A 22,099-nucleotide genomic window follows, 5' to 3' on the forward strand; every position below is an offset into this window, starting at 1 on the left:
AGTTCTCTTCAGTAGCTCATCACAGCTGTGCTAGCTGTTGTTCCTTTCAGAGCTCTGTTTGCATTTTAGGAGGGAGGAAATTGAACTTGCAAGAACCCGATTCTAGCCCAGTTTTGCCATAACCTATTTGTGTTACCTCGGTCAAATCCTTTAGTCCCTCTTGGTCTCAACTGCAACTGTAAAATAAAGGGTTGGGCCAGAGAATCTGAGGTCCCTTCAGCTCTGAAAATCTTTGATTCACTTCTCTCTGGCTCATCTCTTAAAAACCCTATTTGGCTGTTGGCAGTTCTATATGTGATTTGGCAGGAGACATCTCGAACATGCTGAGAAAGTGTAAGATGAATTTGAAAACAAGGTTATTAATGAAAAATTTCATCACTCAGGAAATCTTTAAATAGTCCAACTGAAGTTAACAAAATAGATTAATTGCTCCTTAACAAAATCCAAATTTATTTTAAACTGTCTTTTCTAAAAACATCTATTTCTAAAATAGAGCCAAAGATCCATAAGGATATGAACAAAGGGATACACTTGGACCTCCTTAAGGAGCAGAGTGAGTCAGTAATTTGGCCCATGATCTAGATTGTTGAGGACAGAAAATCTGAAGACTCAAAATGACATTGGTATCTATATTGATGATTCTACCTCTAAAAGGCCAAGCCATATGGATGACAAATTAAAAAGTCATCAGGTCATCAAGTCATATACTATTTTTCTCAGAGAGCTAAATATCTGGATATTTGGAGATAGAAGATACAACCAATGGACTGAATTTTCACATTTTTCTTCCAATGGTTTGACATAAGAAAGATAGAACTGACTTTATAGTGTTGGCAATAGGCATCTCTGAATCTTAAAGGGCTCAATTATGGATATGCCTAAATAGGGCATATCCCCTCTCCTGATTTATAATGACTCTGCTAGCATTCTATTGACCAATGGTGGTGATAACTTGAAAATAAATGCCAAACTTTAGAGGCATTGCAACCCTGCTGAAAGAGAGAAAAACTTATCAAGCGCTCCCTACATGCCAGGCATACATTACTTCTGATCCTTAGAATGGCTTACAAGGTAAGCAATTGCAATTCCCGTTTTATAGATGAAGAAACTGGGTCTTTGAGATGACCTGTCCGAGATCATGTAACGACCAAAGGGAGCCTGAATCCTTCCGATTCCAACATCTGCACTCTTTCCACCAAGCTACTAAGATGCCCTTAGTTTAGCTGAAGGTGGTTACCAGGGCTAGCATTGCTGTATTTCCCAAATGCCAGGTCTGGTCAAGACATCGTTGGAAGAAAAAAATTGTGAAGTTTGTGTAGCTTGTGTTTGTTTCTTCTGTCTCTTTCTTTTCTTAATTTTCTGCACCCTCGAAGGCCCAACTCTATTCCAGGAATCTGTATACCCAGAATGCTCACTATGTGCTCACAAGTTTCCACAGGACCATAGTCAGTCAGGACAATCATCCTAGCATTCTTCAAGAATCCTCCCCCTGTCAAATCTTACCCACTCCAAATCCCATTTCCTTCGATTCTACTCTTTTGCCATATTGTGTGATCATGGCTTTACAGACACAACTGCTTGCTACTGGATTAGTTGACTAGTGTTTCAGGGGACTGAATGTCTTAATCAAGATACGAATCCACTTAAGAACTTTCAAGAGAAATTGAGGTGATGTTTCCAGTGTCAGGGTCTTGGTGACTAAGCAGACTAAGCACTTCTGTGTCAAGGCTATCAACATTTTTATGGAGCTCAGAGCCCTAAGCTCAAATGATAAAATGCTGATAAGACATTTCATGCCAGTGAGTTTAAGAGGGGTAATAAAGGAACAACTGGGCCTTTTCTGTGGCGGGGGGTGTCCCTTAAACCATACCCTGAAGTAGGCGAAGTCTTCCTTATGATGAACCAGATTTTGATCAAGACAGTGAATACTCAAGGAGCCTAATTTGGCTTAACTGGAAAAAACAAAACAAAACCTCAGCGTTTCAATAATAAAGATTTCTAGCATGGCACGAATAGCAGCAACACAGTGGACTAGGCTAGGCATGGTCTCTGATTCTGCATAACAAATATGTCAGTTATTCCACTGTGCAGAGTTTCTATTTATTAATCGATCATCTAGTACTTATCGAGCACTTACTGTGTCAAAGGTTTTGTGCCAGAGTGAACTTAAAATAAGGGAATCTCTCTAATGTGTAAAGGGCTTAAAAAAAAAAAAACTTCATACATTTATAAAGCCACGAGGCTTGTAGCAGGACATGGCATCGATATGTCTATTATATTATTCATTTATTTGTGCTCAATTATTCAACAAGTATTTATATGAGGGATGACTATTCCAGGCACCACGCTAGGTACTGGGAGATATAACTGAAATGCAGATACAATCTGAACTCCAAGAGCCAATTGTCTGGTCAGGGACATGTGTACAAATATGATTATTCCACTACAGTGTGATCAGGATTGTTAAATATTCATTCATTTGGGCAAGTTTCGACATGACAGCAAACAGATGGTGCAGCCAACCTCTGTCTTGAGATAATGAAGAAGCATCCTTGGTGATGCCCAAGTTGAGCCCTAGAGGATGGGGTGCGAGCCAGGCAAACTTTGGGGAAGCTGGGACAAGGACAGAGGGTACAGCATATGCAAAGTTTGGAGACAAGAGAGAGGCTGGACAGATATGACACAGCCAATAGTTGATTATGGCAAGAATTTAGAATTTGAGGCATGAAAATGTGGGGGATACAGGAGGAGAGGTAAAGAAAGGCCAGTTCATGAAGATATTTGAATGTATGCCAGGGAGCTTAGATGTTATCTTGGGGACAGTAAAACCACATTGGTGGATTTTAATCATAGCAGCAATTTCAATGATTATATTGAGTTATATACGGGGGAGCAAAGTAATTTTGCTTTTCTGGAAAATGTAGTAGGCTAACAGAAATGCATGAAGCCAATAACAAAATTATCTTGAAAATTTTGACTCCTCTATGATGGTGAATGAGCCATAATATGTTCAAATATGTTCTTTCTTCTCTCCATGGGGATCCTTTTGGTGAGATTCTTTAGAAAATCAATAAAAGGCATTTTTGAGTAAGAAGCTAGTTGAAGTCATAAAAAGACTTGAGTTAGAGTAGACATTTTGCAGCTGTTTCTGGCCGAAACCAGAAAGTGGAAATTAAACAGCTGACACATCTCTCCTTATAACTTTTATTAAGCAGACAACCTCCCTTCACCCCCATCACCCCTGTCTAACTCTATGTACTTTTTTTTTTTAATGTGAAAAGGATTTTTTTAAAACTGTTTTAAAGTTAATAAAATATACAACTTGACCTGGTTAATCTGAACCAGTTTGCAAACTCGCTTTATATCTGGATGAAAAAATAAACCTTCAGATTAACAAACTCTTGGCAAATCCCTTGCCTCTCCTGTTAGTGAATTCTTTGCTAGTCACATTTCCGGCTCGCCAGACACGGGGATGAATTAAGCCTGGGAGAATCAGGCTTGGCTGTAATTACATTAAAATTTTTGCAGTAAGAAAAAGTGTGTCATACTGTACAGATACCCTTAAGGTGACATTTGCTCTGACCTGCCAAGTTCGGGACTCTGGCCCAGGTCCTTGGATCTGTTAATAAGAGAACATTTGGCCAAAGGCACGGGCTACCTTTCCCATCATTCCATTTTGTCATTTAGGGAATTGATGATGCTGCTGGCTAGACAAAATGAAAGGTGGAGGTGGGCTCTGCAGAGAAGGTTGCAAGAACCTGAGCTGGTACAAGTCTGTATGGTCCAGATTTCACGTTCCCTCAGTGCTTAAGAAACCAGGCTGGTGAACAAGTGAGGGAAAGTGTATCCTGGAGAGAAGTGCTATCCAGGACGTGGGGAGAAGTCACATGTCGCTCTCGTCTCTTTCCTAACATCCGTCCTTCCCACTTTGCTTCATGACTCATCTTGTCCAGGAGCCTTTCCTGATGAGCCTTGTCCCGTCTCAGTCATTTCCAAGGGGATATTATTTGAATGATATAATTTTGCTTTTTGGCTTGCTTTAATGCCCTACGATGGTTCTGCATCTTTTGCCTTACTCTTGGCACCGTACTCAATGCTATTCATGCAGTATGTGCTTAACACTGTGTTGAGGACATTATGAAAGAACTTAATGCTCAGAAAGAGAAAATGTGTAATGCCAGTACCCAGTTACCTTGCAAGCAAATTTTCCTTGCATAATCTCATTTATTACTCTCATAAAATATAACACTATCCTTATTACTTTTGGCAGTAAAAGAAAGCCTCTAATGTATACCTTTCCTACCACACCTCGCACACTTAACTATTAAGGGAGTTCTAAATAGAGGGGTGGAAAGACATGGAAAAGGCCAAATTCTTCCAGCGGGAGCCAAATGACTTGGAGTGTGGAAGTTTGATTCTGAACTTAAAGTGGTCTGGGAAAACATAAACCTTTATGTCTTAAGTGACCCACTGGCCCCTCCAGTGTTTTGAAACGGAGTCCTCCTTTCAAAGTCTTCCCCTAGTTCTTCTTTGAGGAAAAGTAGTCTGAAGCTTACTTTCAAAGCCCTTAAGTGTAAAAATAAACAAGCATTCCGTCAATGGGGTCCCCGATGCCTCGCTATACTACAACACATTTTTGAGTCATAAATCATGGTCCTGACAGGTCTATGATGATGCATTGTGTTAATACATCATAATGACAATGCTGATGATGTATTAGTGCAATATATCCTGAAAGCCTATCACTTTAGAAATCTGTGTTTATAGATAGCAAAGAAAAGATTTGAGGGTAGCAAAATTGAGAAAGAAACAGGCACGTGGAGGGCTCAGGATGATGAACATCTCTTTTTGACAGATGAAGAGCTTCTCCCTCCCAGGAGCCAACGCTGTCCCTCTCCCAGTGGTTGTGCCATGGAGACAACTCCTGGAGACGTGTCCTCTACCAAATTGATGCCACGCGACCAGCTCTTGGCGGGGCTGGACTGGATGCAGATCTTCTGAGTCTCAGCCGCACACTTTCTCCAACACCTCTGAACTTTGAGATGAATGAAAAATACTGTATGTACATGAAACAGAAGCTCTATTCTAGGTTAGCCCATGGATCCAAATGGTTTGATCGTGTGTGCACATGCACGTGGGTTTTGGAAACCTTTAGCAGTCAGTGGCCTTTGCTCCTTTGGCTTCTGGTAAGTGAGAGAATTCAATGAATGGCCTGAGAGTATTAATGCAACCATTTCATTTGTTGGGAATTCACTGCTGCAACAGATCGGGTCCCAGCATTTAGGATACTTGGCCATCAGACTAGACCAAGTGCTAATCATGTATCAGCCAATCCTTCAAACCAGGTCAGCAGGGGAACATTTGTGGTGACTTGATAGCGATGAAAGCAGGTAGTCCTTTGGTTTGGCTTATAGTCCTGCCTATAAAATAACTGAATTATATAAAGCTTGTGCTGTCTTCATAAAGGGAACAATTGGAAAAACAAAAAAAAAAAAAAAAAAAAAGAAGCACATGCTTTTCGTAAAGGCAAACTCCTATTACACCTTTTCTATTGTATCTGCAGTCATCATTTCCAGTCAATCTATGACTGGTTTTGACATTCTTAACTCATCTCAATTCAGTTTTAAGATGTTCCTCAAAAAAAAAAAAGGCAAAACTAATAGGAAAACAAAAAAGAAAAGAAAAAAAATAAGTCAAGTGGAAAGATAAAAACCATTTAGAAGTGCAATGAAAGCCCTAAAGGAGCACAGAACACTCAGTAAAACTGGTATCTCTTTGGTTAGGAGATGGGCTAAGACCTATTTTTACATCACTGAAAAGTAAATTAAAAGTTTAAATTAGATTAAAAAATGGTTGGTATAACAGAGTCAAAGAAATCCATATTCAAGGAGGAGCCACTTATTTTATGTTTTTTTTTTTTTTTTTTTAAGGATGAGCCGCTTTGCTTTTAAAATTCAGATTGTGACTTTTCAGGAAATACACAGGTAATACATTTTTAAAACAGAATGTTTTTTTTTCCAATAAATTCTGGAATTCAGATTTTCCCAAATCAAGGCAAACGAGAGTTTGATGCATATCAAAGTCAGGCAAGAAGAAAGGCACTTATCTATTAGCATTTCCTGACACTAGAATGCCATTTTGTAAGTGTACATTTTGCTGCACGTAGAGTCCATTTCTTAGGAACTTGCATGTAGTCCGTTTCCCTGTAGACTTGCTAGACAGATGTGGTTGGGGACTGTCTACACTCTTCATACTATGTCTGTATTTCCAATGTGTAAACTCTTCCGCCTGTCTATTGCTGATACTGATATAGTTATATCTGCCAATAATAAACTTCTGAAGTGCTGCCTAACCCTCCCTACCTCCAAACTTGAGATCTCCAAGGGTGCTTTCGAAAATATTCATTCAATAAAAATTAATATTTGATGGCTTTATGGAGATACTCAGTTATCAGGATCAGATTGTGTATTTTAAAAATACTCCCAGACATTGTCTATTCAGCCAGTTTCTGCCTGTAAGTGCTGGAACCCTGGAGCAGAAGGAACTTTATTACCTCCCACGGAGTGCTAGGAGACCACTAGGGAAATGACTGACCTTTCACTAAATGGTTGTCTTGCAGCCTGATGGGCTAGGTGTCCAGAGAGGGGCACTAGGTACCAGGGCTCACCAGCAGTGGGTTATTCCCACCTGAGCTGGCTCTGTTGACCATTGACTTTGATGACTAGTGCTGCTCCAAAATTTGTAAAGTTGCTGTAGAGACTGATGACAAAACCCCAAGGGTCCCGTGGCAAGCCTCCAGACCTTTGAAGATCCTCAGCTTTCTGACCAGTGGGCTTATGGTAATGTTTGTTGCTCTTGGCCTTGAAGCCAATCTGTCCCACACCCAAATTGAGCATCTGGAGAAAGTACAATTTCCAAGAACTGTTCCCAGAGGCCATATCTATCTCTCCATTACCAGAATAAAAATATCCCAGCTACTCCAAAGTACCCAGCTAATGAAAAGCTGTCTTATTTGCCCAGCTGGATTATCCTGATGATCTATAGGTCAACTTTCCCCTGCTCTCTTACATCTCCCACCAAATCAAGGGCATAGAATACTTAAACATATGTTTTAAAAATTCTCCTTGTTGTCATTCCCCAGGATTCATAAATCACTTTTGCTCTTATAAATCTACAAGGCATTAATGCATGAGGCCCAGGGGATGGTAACAAAGGGCAGATGAGGAGAACAGCTCCCTTTTCCTGCTCCAAGGCCACCAAACTCTTAGGGCCTCAGTTTCCTTATCCGTAAAATGAAGATTTGAGTTAGTTGAGAACTAGGGTATTGCCAACTGCATCTTATGTCGAAAGGATTTATTTCTACAACATTTAATAGAAAAGTGAAAAGCCGTATACTTACCACAATTACATTTCTAGAAAGCAACTTTGAAGCCTGTAGATTATTTCAGCAGCTGGTGATGCTAAACCTGCTGTCTATAGTGAGATAACAAATCTATCCCCGCTCCCCACCATCAGAAACACATTCCGAGGCACTCAGACCCCAAGCAGCTTCTTTCAAGCCGAATTTCCCCAAACTGTCTTGATTAAAGAGTTGGTTCATCAATTTAGAATTACTGTGGGGCTGTTCATGTCTAGGAGCATGGCCATGGCCCATCCCTGCTCTGTCAGAGCCAAAATTCTGCCAAAATTCTAGTTATGCCTTCTACTTGGGGGAACTCAATCTGCAAATATGCTTTTGAACATTAACTACTACACACCCATATTTCTGTTTTATATTCTAAGAAATGACCTCAACCAGGAAGTTCCTAATTTGGGGACCTATTGTTGAAATGGTTCTTCGGTCTACAACTGTAGTGGGGAGAAAAAAAAATCCAAAATCCAGATTCCTCCCTCTAGAAGGTGGATTCCTAGCCTGAAGGTATGTTTGCCTTGCTGGGAGGCTCAATGAGTTGATCCAGAGACTGTGGAAGGGAGAATTGCAAAGGACATAAGAAGGATGTGGGGTTTCTGAGGCAATCTTGAATGTCAAGGGGAAAGAGAGAGGCAGTTGGATAGTAATAGACAGAGGTAAGAATAAGGTGAAGAGGCCAAAAAAAGAAAAACTATATATATATACATATATCCTCAGTGGTGGAGTGCTCTGAGACTTTGAAGATTGGGGACTGCCCCCATTTTGGCCTGTGTTCTGTGATAGAAACATCTTCCTCCCTTCCATGCTTCATCTCCCATTTTGAATGAAATCTCTGTGAGCATAAATATCTTGGAATAATACAGTGATTGTGGAGATGGAGGAAGCAGCTGAGTTTCTCATTTAGAGCCTCTTGGACACACAGCAGGCCCAGAACGGCAAGATAACCTATACACTGAATTTACTCAGGAAAAGTGGAATTTAGATCCAGGGGTAACCATGAGAAGCTCTGCTCATGTGCAGAAACCTTGGGGTCTCCTTTAGACTCCCACGAGGTGTGGAATGTAAAGTTTGAGACAATCTTATCTGGGCAGGGAGACCTCAGCTGACATATGGGTTCCATTATGGGGGAGGATTTTTGTTACACTGGCATGGGGAATTAAGCTAATCTCCTTATATCAGACTTTATCCGCCTGTGGTAATATTTTGTGGAGTAAGATAAGCCCTGGGACATATTCAAACGTGGGTGATAACAAGTGATTTCATGACTCAGTTTTGCTCATCGAGTTCCGACCTCCAACTTTTGACTTCTAATCCAGACCAACGCCTCCCTAGCCATCCCCTCCCAACACACACAAAGAGCAAACCCTTAATCACCACTTGCACTTCCAGCCCAACTCTAAGTTCAGGCTAACTCAGTTAACCCCCTTGTATGTGAGTCAGGATGTGATTTCCTTCTTCTGCGTGGCTCCCCATTTTGAATCACTTCCTCCCTCCCGCCCCCCATCCCAATCTCCCTGTAGCAGTTTCTGTTGTCTTGCCTTAGCCCTTAGCTACCCTCATGGTCAGCCCCTCCTCTCCAAAGAAGGGGTTTTGCTTCCTCTTACATCTTCAGTGAACCATCGTGACCTTTGAGGCTGATGCAGGTGCTCTGGGAGATCAGTTCATCAAGTACTGCAGACAGCAAGGGCTGGGGTGAGCCATCAGCCCCTCAAAACTATGGTCTAGAACTGCCCTGGACCATATTAGTAATGGTGACCTGGAGGTGAAAGGCTCTGTATTCCATTACCAGTCTCCTGAGTAATCTACCTAATTCAGTATCCTTTCATTTAATTGAAACATTATTTTCTCTCTGTTAGCCAGGGCACTCAGGCTGGTATAGCAGTGTTAATCTTTCAGCTGATTTCCATCTTTGCAGAATTACCTTTCTAGCAATTAGACCCACTGGTATAAATTTGCCTTGCTCCTTCCTGGGGTTCAATGTTAAAATGGAAATCTCCAAGCTCAATGCGTTTTCCTCCAGGCTGACCCAGGGCAGATATTAATTAACTGGGGTGTCGTGAAAAGGTTGAGCTTGAAAAGCCAAGTAGGAGAATACTTCTCCTGGGATGTCGTTGCAGCCAACAGATGGACTAAAGAGGGTGAGACCCGGATGGAGAAGAATCGCATTTAAAATCAAGTGGAAGGACTGCGCCATTAGTGAGCTGGGGAGCAAACCAAGGGTTGCCCTGGAAATACGGTAGTACCTTCGAATAACAGAATCTTTTGTATCCTTTGCTGAAGTCTGAATGTAGCTCTTTTGTACAGAACATTCTCTGAGACAACCAGGGTCATGGTGACCGGCCTCTCAGCTTGCCTGGAAATAAGGGGTTGTGGGAGCAGGGGTTCTCCAAGCTACAACTAGGAAAGTCCTGGGACATGGGATGAATTGGTCACCCTGTGGAGGTCCAGTTTCTGAGACAGGTGTGAAAGCCAGTTGATTTCTCCATTTTTGGTTAAACTTCAGCAATGAGCAATTTTATGACCACTACCTTACCTGGTGAAATCTAAGTTTTTCTGAAACCTGGCATCTGCTCCTACCGCAGTTGAAAAGCAAGTTCTAGATTTTCAGGGTTGTTAGGACTGCTAGTTGACAAATCCAAAAGCTATCTTTTAGACCCTGCCCTCTCCCCAGGACTGGACACCCCTGGATGCATGGCCTTTCTGGACTCTCTTCATCGGACTTCCAGAGCACGGTTTGTCTGGTTCACATCTTTCCAACCACTTCTCTTTCTCCGTCGCGTCAATCTCCACCTTCGCTCTTCTCCCTCTGCAGTTACTCCTGTAGATACTGGGCTGCACAGTTACCTGTAGCCTCTCTGTCCTACCCTTTGATACCCTCCCCCGTGCTGCTGGGGCTGGAAACCAGCACACTTATTTTCCTGGGCTCGTTTGCCAGCTGCCTTGAGGTTAGGCTCTGTCGTAGAGGCGCTAGGGTGAGGTCAGAAAGCAGGAGAAAGATGCGAGGTCCTTCTCCTGGCTCCTACCACCTCTCCTATAGGCAGTGACTGCTTTTGCAAAATACTTTATGTGCCTGATTTCTAAACACTGCGTGACCCCTCGCAGACGTGCTTTCTCCTGCAGATAACGTGATTGCAGCTCAGAGAAGTTGGTTGACTTTCCAAAGGTCATGCAGGTGTTGAGTAGAAGAGCGTGGATCTGAGTTCAGGTCCTTCTAATTCCAGAGCCTATGTCTTCTCTGTGGGTTACTCTCTGGTTTCTTCAACTTGAAATTCATCCAGCCGATTACCAGTTGAGATAGTATTTCTCAATTTCGCTTTCAAAAAAACTTGATCCATAGCTAGAATCTAATCAGTACTTAAGAATGAATTGAGCATATACTGTTTCTCCAAGTAAACATTTTTTTATTAAGTTTAACAACTTTATTAAGGCATAAATGACAAAATAAACTATACACACTCAAAGTGCACAATGTAATCAGTTTTGACATATATTATTCACCTGTGAAGTCATTACCATAATCAAGACAATGAACATATCCATCAATCCCAGAAGTTTCTTCATTCTCCCTCCTAAGTTCTCATCCCCAGCCCTCTTCAGATCTCTCTCCCACCAATTATCAGAAAACCACTGATAGGCTCTCTGTCACTATAGATTAGTTTGTATTTCCTGTATTTTATGTGAATGGACCCACACAGTGCACACTCTTTTTTTTTTCCCTCTAGCTTCTCTTACTCAGTATAATTATTTTGAGATTCGTTCATATTGTTGCATGAGTACTTTCTATTACTCAGTTCTACTATTCCACCCTCTGAATATACAATTTGTCGATTCATTCACCTGATGACAGACACCTAAGTTTTTATATATCATAAATAAAGCTCTTTGAACAATCACGTATAAGTCTTTGTCTAGACATATGCTTCCCTTTCTCTTGGGTAACCTAGGAATGGCATGGCTGGGTCATGTGGTAGGTGTACGCTTAACTTTTTGAGACACTGGGCAAACTGTTTTCTGAAGCGATTGCATCATTTTACATTCTTACCAACAGTGCATGAGAATTTCTATTGCTCCACATTCTTGCCAACACTTGATACGATCTGTCCTTCTAATATTAGCCATCCTAAAAAGTATAATGGTAGTATTTCACTGTGGCTTGAATTTGTATTTGTTAAGCACTTTTCTGTGTTCTTGCTATATCTTTTTTTGCTGAGATAGCTGTTCAAATTTGTTAACTGTTTTTATTAAACGGTTTGATTTATTATTGAATTAAAATTCTTTTTATACTATGGAAAGAAGTTCTCTATCAGATATGCGATTTGCAAATATTTTGTCCTACTTTGAGTCTTATCTTTTCAATTCAGAGTGCCTTCCAAAATGCAGAATTTCTTAATTTTGATGAATCCAATTCATCCAGTTTTTGCTTAGTGGATTCCACTTTGGTGTTCTATCTAAGAAATCTAACACAAACAGCCTCACACAAGTTCACAAAGACTTTCTCCTATTTGTTTTCCCCAGAAATTTTAGGGTTTACATTTAGCTCTATGATTGACCTTGAATTAATAGCTGTATACACTGAATGATATTGATGAAGGTTTTGTTTTTGTTTTTGATTTCAAACGGACATCCGATCATTCTGGCACCATTTGTTGAAAAGATTATTCTTCCTGTATTAAATTTTGCCTTTGTACTTTCGTTGAAAGTAAACGGACCGTATGTATAGACCTATTTTCTGTCTTCTCAATTCTGTCCCAATGATCTATGTTGATGTCAGTGCTACAAACACTGTAGCCAGAGCCAAAGGCAGATGCCCCTCACTGGAGCTTTGAATAAATTTTGAAGTTAGATACTATAAGCCCTTTAGCTTTGTTTACCTTTTTCAAAGTTGCCTGGGCTATTTAGGTTCTTCGCACTTCTTTATAAATCTGAGGATCAGCTAGCGAATTTCTACAAAATCTTGCTTAGATTCAATCTACAGATAAATTTTGGGGAGAATTGATCCAATTGACTCATACAATAGTATTGAGAGTCTTTCAATACACGAGCATGATATATGTCTCCATTCATCTAAGTCTTCTTTAATTTCTCTCAGCAATGTCTTGTAAATTTTAGTATATAAGTTTTGCACATTTTTTGTCAGATTTATCACTAGGTATTTCATACTTTGGTGTTAATATAATGGTATTGATTTTTAAAATTCAGTTTATGATTGTTCATTGTTAGTCCACAGAAATGCAATTGATTTTTGTTTTATAAACTGCAAACTTGCTGAATGTATTTGTTAATTCTAGTGGCTTTTAGGAGATTTCATAGCATTTTGTGCACAGACTAGGGAGTCATCTGCTAACAGAGTTTTATTTTTTCCTTTCCCAAATGGGTGCCTCTTGTTTTTTCTCTTGCCTTTATTCAACTGGCTAGCGTCTCTAATGTTTATGTTAAGTATTAGTGGTGAGAGTGGACATTTCTGTCTTGTCTCTGATCTTAAGGGGAAAAACACCTAGTGTTTCAATATGTGGTTTGTTATGGATTTTTGATAGATTCCTTTTACAAGGTTAAGGAAGTTCACTTCTATTTTTAGTTTATTGAGAAAATGGTCATGGACGCATATAAACATAGCTTTGTCAGGTACTTTTTTTCCTTTTCAATGCTAGGCTTTTGAATTTCACAGTCATCTACAGAATTTATGTACATATTAGATAGATTTCTAATTAGATAGATTTGCTCACTGCTTCCTCCACCATCCTGACATCTCATGATCTGCTGAGGATGGGAAAGGATGGATAAGACAAGAAAAGGAAACCAGACCTGCAAGGACTTTCTGGGCAAGGGCTACTTCTGGCCTTCAGTCCCATATCTATGAGTTTCCTGGAACGGTTGGCTGATGTTCTATTTTATTTATATAATCATTCATTCATTCATTTGTTCATTCATTTATCATTTTATGATTTTCGTACTTGATCTTTTTTTCACTATTCATTATTCACTTTATCATTTTATTAAGCAGACCTTTTGCTTTTACTTTTTAGTTAATGCCATATAGTTTTTCATCATTTCCTTGAAAAATTTTTAAAAGTTTTCATTTGAGTTTTTTTTTATCATGTCCATTCAATCTTGAATCTAATGACTTTATTACTTGTGTTTATCTTTAGTTCATTTTAAAATTGCAAGCAAGAATCATTGACCTGAGCGTAGCATCTGTTGAGACCCAGCCATAGAGCTAACCAGGGTGCCTGAAGATTTCCTCCTCCAATGCTCTTGGCTTGATTCTTTAAGCTCACCTCAGCATTCCTCAGGGCGGCAGAACTTCGAGAGGCACCACTCAAAATTGTACTCAATATAAATGTCAGGAGGCAACCGTTCCAGGAATTCCTTCACACACAATAAATGTGGATAATGCCCTCTGAAGTTGTCCAACAGTGATACTGCCCACCTTGCGAAGATGATACACTGAGTTCTAAAGTTTATTCTAAACGGAATAAAACAAGAGCTATATGGGCCACTCTACCTTTTCAAAGATCACATTAATTCTTCATCCCAGTCACAGCACAGCTGAACCATTGAAACAATGTTGTCTTTTCATATCACAAATCATCCAAGCCCTTTATAAGCATATGAATTATTTAAATTGATGATCTCTGTTCAGTACAACCGCTGAACATCAGGTAAATATATGGTTGCATAATAAAAGATGAAATGTAGTAAGGTTCCAGCCAGAAAAAGACTCTCCAAACTCCCTCATTTCATTTTTGTTTATGATTTCTGAAATTTCAATATTATTTTTATTTGGATAAAATACAGAATAGCAAGATTAAAAAAAAAAGAACTAAAAGTAGAAACTGGAAATTAAATAGCATAGGTCACTTAAGATTCTTTTCAATAATGACTCAAATTGGCTTCAAGGTAGGCACCTGCCAAAAGATGCTTCTTCCAGGAAGGATTTTAGGAAATTTCTCTAAATGTATATAGTCTGAAGGCAAACAGAGAAGTTCACTAGATCTAGAATTAAGGTTGATAGTGTTGTGCAGAAAAAGCTAACTCTACGTATGATGAACAATCAGCTATAAATAAAACAAAAACAAAAAAAATAAAATATCATTGTATACTTGCCCAGCTTCATTCCATAACTATAAACTACAATCTCCTAAAAAGTACCTCTGAGAATAAGTAAACTGAGGATAGGTTCTTTTACTCTTGCTCAGTTCCCTAAAATGAGAGACAAATGTGGACAGACTTAACTCTCCACAAGGCAATTTGATTGATATTCACTACTTTCTCTAGTGCTTATGACTTCCAATCCAATGAGATTCTTGGCAAGTAAACTTTCCAAACACTCTATCTAAGGCTCACCCTGTGAAGACTCCCTGACACCCTTATTAAATGTTAACACATTCCACTTTTCTCTGCAACTTTATCCACTTCCAAAAAGATATATCCCTGTGCTAGGGGCTGTTAAAGATACTCTGTAGATGGGAGATGAAGTTCCTGCTCATCAGACATGTACAGTGCTGATGGAGAAAAAGGTTTACATTCAGAGTAGTAGAATCAAGCAGGCATTTTTCTGTAACCCATGGGAATGAAAACAAAAGGGGGCGGGGGGAGAAAGTGAGCATGGGTAGAAGACCAAGGAAAAATTGACACCTGGCCTGTCCTGGAGGGCTGATGGCATTCCAGCTGCTGGGAGGACTCTGAATGCTGACACTGCATCACTCGTTCATTGTGAATACCATGTAAGATGTCCAGTGTATCCAGAAATAGTGGCCCTAATTTCTGTTTTCCCCCTACATTCTTCTCTTTAGAGTCTTAATAACAATCAGGAGCAGGGTAAAGCAGATGGTGATGGGTTTGTTTCTAGGTTCACCCTATTCACCCCTCCAATACTGAGTTTATAGAATGATCACAGGTGGAACAGAGTTTATACCCAAGGAAAGATACCAAGTGTTTTTGACCCCACTCCTCAGGTTCTTTTTTTTTTTTAATTTAATTTAATTTTTTATTTTTTTTAATAAATTAATTTTTTATTGGTGTTCAATTTACCAACATACAGAATAACACCCAGTGCTCATCCCGTCAAGTGCCCCCCTCAGTGCCCGTCACCCATTCACCCCCACCCCCCGCCCTCCTCCCCTTCCACCACCCCTAGTTTGTTTCCCAGTTAGGAGTCTTTTTCTTCTCCCTTCCCTTATATTCCCTTTCACTGTTATTTATATTCCCCAAATGAATGAGAACATACATTGTCCTTCTCTGATTGACTTACTTCACTCCTCAGGTTCTATGGCAATTTTGGTATTTACTGCTACATTTAATCCATTTCTATTACATTTTTCATTCAACAGATGCTTATTATGCCCTGTTTATGTGCAAGTTATTGTTTTCAGCCTGGGGAACAAAAACAGACAGCATCCTTGTCTTCTTGGAGCTTACTCTATAGTGGAAAGAGACAATACAGAAATTAATGTCTATCTATCTATCTATCTATCTATCTATCTATCTATCATTTCTGTATCTATGGATATTTGTAGAGTAGAAAACAATGCAATATAATATAACATATATTCCAGACCCATATAAATATTTATATTTGCATATGTGTATATAAACATTTACTTAAATATTTATATAATAAATACTATGGGGGAATCTAAAGCATGGAAAGAGAATATGTGGGTAGAGAAATTTTTGAGCAGATGGCCATGAAAATCCTTGCTGAGAAGGCAACATTTGAATGGTGACTTAAAAGGGATGAAGAGGTGATACATATGGATATCTGGGACAAGAGCGTTTCAGAAAGAGGGACCAACCAGTACAAAGGCCCTGATTTACAATTATGGTTGGTGTGCTCAAGAAAATTGAATTCACAATGTGAAAGCATCACACGAACTGCTGTGTGGAAAACAGATTATAGAGGAGCAAGTAGAAAAATAGATGATAATGGCTTGAATCAGGAGGGTAGTGGTAGAGAATAGATATATTTTGGTTCTAAGATTTTTTTTAACATTTTAGCACCTATGAAATTGGAATCCAACTTATAATTGATGTCTTCTTACCATTACTATAGGTCAAGAGGCATAGAGATGGAGTTGCCATTTATCTGCACATGCGCATACCCGGTTTGGAGCTTTTATTTTCCCTCAGTTGGTCACAGATCAGCAAGAGTTCTGCAGCTTCTGCTTGACATCTGCAGGAAGAGAGCACTGCATTGCTACTACTCTTAATGGCATCATGAATGATGTTTTCAGACAAACGTGTATTTCTGAGACTCTGAGTCAAAGCAATAAAGAAAATGGGTTCTGAAGTTGGATAATATTTTTGGGAACCTTAAACAACTTCTTTTTTTTTTAACCAACTTCTTTTACATACATTTTCCTTTGCTATATGAACGAGGATGATATATGGCTAAAAAATTATGTCTACGTAAGTTTGGAGATCTTTAAATAAGTATAAAATACAAATTCCAAGCAATACCATTGAGTTATAAGATGGTCAGATTTTTTTTTTCTTTCTTAGGAATGAATACTACAATCACATACCTCACAACTGATGGTATCTTAGATTCTATAAAATACTAAATTTTAAGGAAAGATTTCATGAGGAGAATGAGGGCATATTAGGAATCAAGGATGATTCCAAAGGGTTTTGTATGAGCAACTGGTAAAATAGAGTTCCCACTGACAGAGAAGGAGAGAAGTGGCAGGAGATGGGGATGTGGGGGTTGGGCAGGAGCCCTCTTGGGGGCATGTTAGTCTAGAAATGGTTATTAAGCATCAGTTTTCTGAGGCTGTTGTGTAAAGTGCCAGCAAGTGGATGGCTTAAAACAAAATAAATGTATTGTTTCAAAGATCTGGAGGTTGGAATTCTGAAACCAAGGTGTTGGCCTACTTTCTTGTGGTTCCTCTAGGAGGGAATCCTTCATTGCCTCTTCTAGCTTCTGGTGTTGGCCAACAATTCTTGGCATTCCTTGGCTTGTAGATGCATCATTCCAATCACATGGCTATTTTCCCCCATCTGTCTTCACATCATCCTCTCTGTGTGTGTTTGTCTCTCTGTGTGTCCAAATGTCCTCTTTTCATGGGGATATCAGTTACATTGGATTAGAGCCCACCCTAATGACCTCATTTTAAGTTGGTACTTCCAAATAAGGTCACATCCCAAGGTACAGGGAAGAGGGGGGTTGGGACATCAACACTTCTTTTTGGGAGGGTGAGTCAACCCATGATAGCATTCAAGTAAAGTGGTCTAATAGACAGATGTCAATGAGATAGTCTAAAGTCAGGAGACAAATTTGGTCTAGAAACCAAAATGTGGGAATCATCAGCATGTATAAATGGTATCAACGAGACTGAGTGAGATCACCAGAAAGCGAGTGTAAACAAATCTGAAATCTGAAGTCATTCAGACATTTGGAATTGTGGAAAAAGTTTCAACATTCCTCACGTAGGTAGAACTTATACTATCCATATAATGAGCTTCTTAACCTTAGAAAAGCCTTGGACTTATTATTATTTTGAAACATTTATTACAGAAGAAAATAGTGCTGGGTAAACGTCCTAATTCAGTTTGTGTCAATGTGAAAAACACATTCAGATAACTGGGGCTGAATTTAAGTAGTATGTCCCATTAAAGCTCATTAAAGAATAAAGCCTAATAGCCAAGGGCTCTGAATAATACAAAAGAGTCTAACCTTATGTGGTTAGGCTTTCAGTTCTACTTTAAGAATATCTTTTGAACAATATAGTCACACAAGTAAATTTTCCAAAAGTAAAACTTCCTAGCGGTGATAGAGCTTAGGGTTGAATGAAGTTTTCGAGATCATCCTGCTGATAGATGAAGGAAGGGAGTCCTGGATCTGCCAAGGGACTAACCCAACTTGAAATAGTACCCTTGAAAGGGCATGAACCTTTCATAGTTTAAGTTCATCATATTTCCTACCACACTTGCTAGACACACACACACACACACACACACATCAAGGAAATTTGTGACAAAAACTGTAACTTTCAGACACAATCCAAAGGCTTATGCTAACAACAGAGGAAAAATGCATAAAGGTTGAGACCGCATATGAAGATGCCATTGATCTTTGAGTTTCACTGGATAGTCGGTTAGCCTGGGAAATCCTGTTTAAATCTTGTCAGAAACAAAAATAAGACAAATAAAGCTGCACTCTCCACTTAAGGCAGTCTTGTGTAAACGCAAAGAAGAAATGGAAAAGGATGCTGTAAGACTAATGCTTGAATCATGTTCAGATAGTCTTCATAATTAATAAATCAGACATTAAGATTAATTGAGCATATAAATGTGACCACTTTTCCCCCAAAGCATACGATCATCCCTCTTCTCATGAATAACCCTTAAATTATAAAAATTTCTTCTACTTTGCATTTGGTATAGGTTTAAATGGATAGCACCCCTCACCATGAAGGTTACCAGAACCCCCTCTCTTTCTCTGTCAGTGTTCCTCAGTGTTAGAAAGCTACTCACTAAATTAGATGGTAAAAAAAGAGGTTGTAACTTTGGAATTAGACCTCGGTTCATACTGTAGCTCTATTGCTGTTTGGCTGTGGGGTATCTCCTGCTTTCTTAATTTTTCTGAGGCTGATACGTCTCTTCTAGAGTTTGGATGATATTGCTCACTTGAAAAGATGTCTGTGTAAAATAAACGACTTAGTGAAGATACATGAAATATTAACACAGTACTTGGTACTTAGTGAATATCAATAAATGGCTTCCGAATAAAATAATGCTCATTTTAGCCATTTTTCTTCCCTAGGCTTGTTTACTTTGTAGTATATCCAGGTTGTTTTATTCACTATATTGTTACCGATAGTAAAAACAAATAAAAATGTATTTTATAATGTTATGTTCAATTTTTATTCAAGAACTCTAAATATTTACAATCTTTCAAATACACGTTTGGGTGATTTTTTTTTCGGGGTTACTTGATTTCCATTCAGGTTGCAAAATAAGATGTTCTTGTTTATGTATCAGCATGCATACATGTATGTCTCTTTACTACTTAAGACAAATACTGTTTCCTTCTACCAAGTAAAAGAAATAGTTGCTTGTATAAATGCATAAATATAACTTCATTTGATACCTTCATTTTGCCTTAACTACATAAACAGCACCTTCAGGCTATATAGTAAGTAATCGATTTAGGAAAAATAATTATGAAAAAGTAATCGCATTTGACTGTGATTGCTCATATAGCTTTAACTTATTTAAATTTTTTTTTTTTAAAATAGCTGCTGAGACTTTTTTTTAAAGGAAAAATTGAACTTTTCCTTTAAACAATAGCCATAGCAGCCACCCTGCCTGTGACTACCCCATCCTTGTGGTGTAGATGGTAGGTGAGCCTAAGAAATACCTTCTAAATCTCATCAGAAACACAACACAACTAAGATGAAATCAAACTGCCCCTTCCACTTGAGGCAGTTCCATAAAAATGCCAAGGGAAACTCTAATGACTTCCAAACATGTACATTTTTGCACTGTGTTCAAGCTTGAGTTCCCTTTGCCTAAAGTTCAGCTTTAAAAAGAACCAGCTGTGGGATTGATCGTGGGCCAAAAGTCAGCACCATCAACCGAAACACTTGAGGACTGTAATGGAAGTGAGCTTCGCTGTTGTCTCCGTCTCCGACGGATGGGCAACCTTGTCTGGTGACCGCTTCATCACCAAGGACCCTGGCCCAGCACCTCAGCAGGTACAACTCACTTGACAAGCACGGCTGTAAATAAATCTGTGCTCAGGAGTAGGAATATGTGGAGTCCCTCTCTCGCACCTACAGTTTCCTTATTCTTATAGCAATTGGCCTAGCAGGTGCTCAAGAAATAGTTTGGGGAAACAACCCCTTTCTGCCTTAAAATCCAGCATTTTAGAAGGACAAAAAAAAAATAAATGCTCCTTTTATGGGATCAGGGCCTTCCATCTTACAAAATTGGGCAATTTGGGGTGGCGTGGGATGCTTTAACCGAAGTTCAGACTAGCGACAGATCCGGCGCTGAATCTACTGCACACTAATTGTTTCATTGAGATAATTTTGAGGTAATTACACTCTTCCAATCCACAAGTAACCTCACTCGAGCTGTACTTAATCCGCTGTAGCTTGCTATTTCTGAAAGGTCAGGAAATCTCTTTCCTCACCTCTAACTGCTCACCTTTCCTGGGTGCACTACGGGGATGCATAATTCCAACCGAGTGGAAATTCAGTCAGTGAATGAAGTCTAGACATAAATATTCATAGCAAAAAGTTTTGGGGGAGAAAAGTCGAGAAACGAGACAAAGTAAATCAGAGCCCCCGTATTGAGATAACTGAGATGTGCTCTGACAGTTGACACGGATTTGCTCAAAATTTCAGTCTGTTGTTTCAAAACCCTTTTCATGGCAACAAACTCACGATCCTGGGCCAGGGTTTGGCTCCCTCATTCATGCTTTGCTCACTGAGGAAGAAAGCAAAGGCACTTGGAGCCTTTCAAACTCCTCCCAGGCCTTGGGAGACTTCTTTCAAAGATTTATTCATGTTCCGATGTGGCCAAACATGCCTCAACTTACATAAAATTACTTGGAATTTGTACTGTACTTGGAAGTCTGCTATTGAATTAACTCATTACCAATCCTGGCCAAGCACTCCTCAAACATCGCTTCCAACGCATTCTACAAATTATGAATTCTGCAAAGCCAAGGACCCTGCCCTCATCCACATCGTGTGTGTATATATGAGGAGTGTTTATTATAAACGGCAACCAGTCATTAGTAATAGCGTAACTTTTCTCTTTATCACATGTATCAGACTTAATTCTTCTCTTCTTCAACCAAAGATGTTCTCAAGGTTACCTGTCCTTCAAAGATCAACAAATAGAAATCTCATGATGCGACTAAATTCCAAAAGCAATAAACAAAGGGAAGACCTTTTCATGACACTAAGTCGTGTACTTTATCTTCTTAAGCTTTGGGAAAACTACTAACAATTTCCCTTGTCAGGATGAAGCGTCCGTCAAGAACCATCCCAAGGTAAACTGGAACTTTTGGTACTTTTCGGCATTCAGCCATCAAACAATGCTTGTGGCTCTGCCTTGTGGCTTAGTGTGGGACTTTGCCGGGGCCAATCAAGGCCTGAACTTGCGGGTCACAGTTAGTAAAATTCAGGATAAAGAAGAATTTGTTAATTCTGTGCAATCCAAGTAGTTAAAATATTCAAATACAAGTAACTTCTAGTTTTCTATTTTCATTCACTTTTTTTTTCTTTGTTCTCCTGGTTGGCTGTTGTAGGAAACTCTGTTAATCCAGTGAATTCAAAGACGGGGCTTAAAAACTAAAAACCCAGCTACCAAGTAGAACTGTGAGAATTCTAATATGACCTACGTGGTGCCACTTTTGTTGGCAGCACCTCCTTTCTATTTTACGGATAGATTAGTGTGGAAGAAGGTATGCGACCAGCATGTCCCACAATGAATGCTAGTGCCAGTCAAGAACGTCTACCCTATTCCTTACAGTTTTCCCTGCTCATTTGTATGTATGAAAAGAAAAAAAATCTTTTCACAAATTCTTATGATACTCAGGTACTTAATTACATAAATGATTTTGAAAGAGTTTACTTGATTACTTTCTTGAAAATTGTGGGTTAAGACACTGAAATGAAGACTCACCTTGATCTCTCTATTACTAAATCTTAAAAAAAAAAAAAAAAAGGTAGG

At 39.2% G+C, this 22,099-nt stretch overlaps 1 long non-coding RNA gene across 4 annotated transcripts; it reads left to right on the forward strand.

The window, feature by feature from the left end:
• Positions 1-4,737: 4,737 nt before the first annotated feature.
• On the forward strand, positions 4,738-19,196 carry LOC111097800. Of its 4 annotated transcripts, XR_005365254.1 has the most exons (6): positions 4,738-5,186; positions 5,931-5,984; positions 7,783-7,918; positions 9,529-9,647; positions 13,558-14,070; positions 16,464-19,196. It is a non-coding gene; the product is annotated as an uncharacterized LOC111097800 (long non-coding RNA). The 4 variants fall into 4 exon arrangements; XR_005365257.1 differs by lacking the exon at positions 13,558-14,070; XR_005365256.1 differs by lacking the exon at positions 9,529-9,647.
• Positions 19,197-22,099: the final 2,903 nt, after the last annotated feature.

The sequence above is a fragment of the Canis lupus genome, chromosome 10, assembly GCF_011100685.1.
Source record: "Canis lupus familiaris isolate Mischka breed German Shepherd chromosome 10, alternate assembly UU_Cfam_GSD_1.0, whole genome shotgun sequence".
NCBI classification, from domain to species: domain Eukaryota; kingdom Metazoa; phylum Chordata; class Mammalia; order Carnivora; family Canidae; genus Canis; species Canis lupus.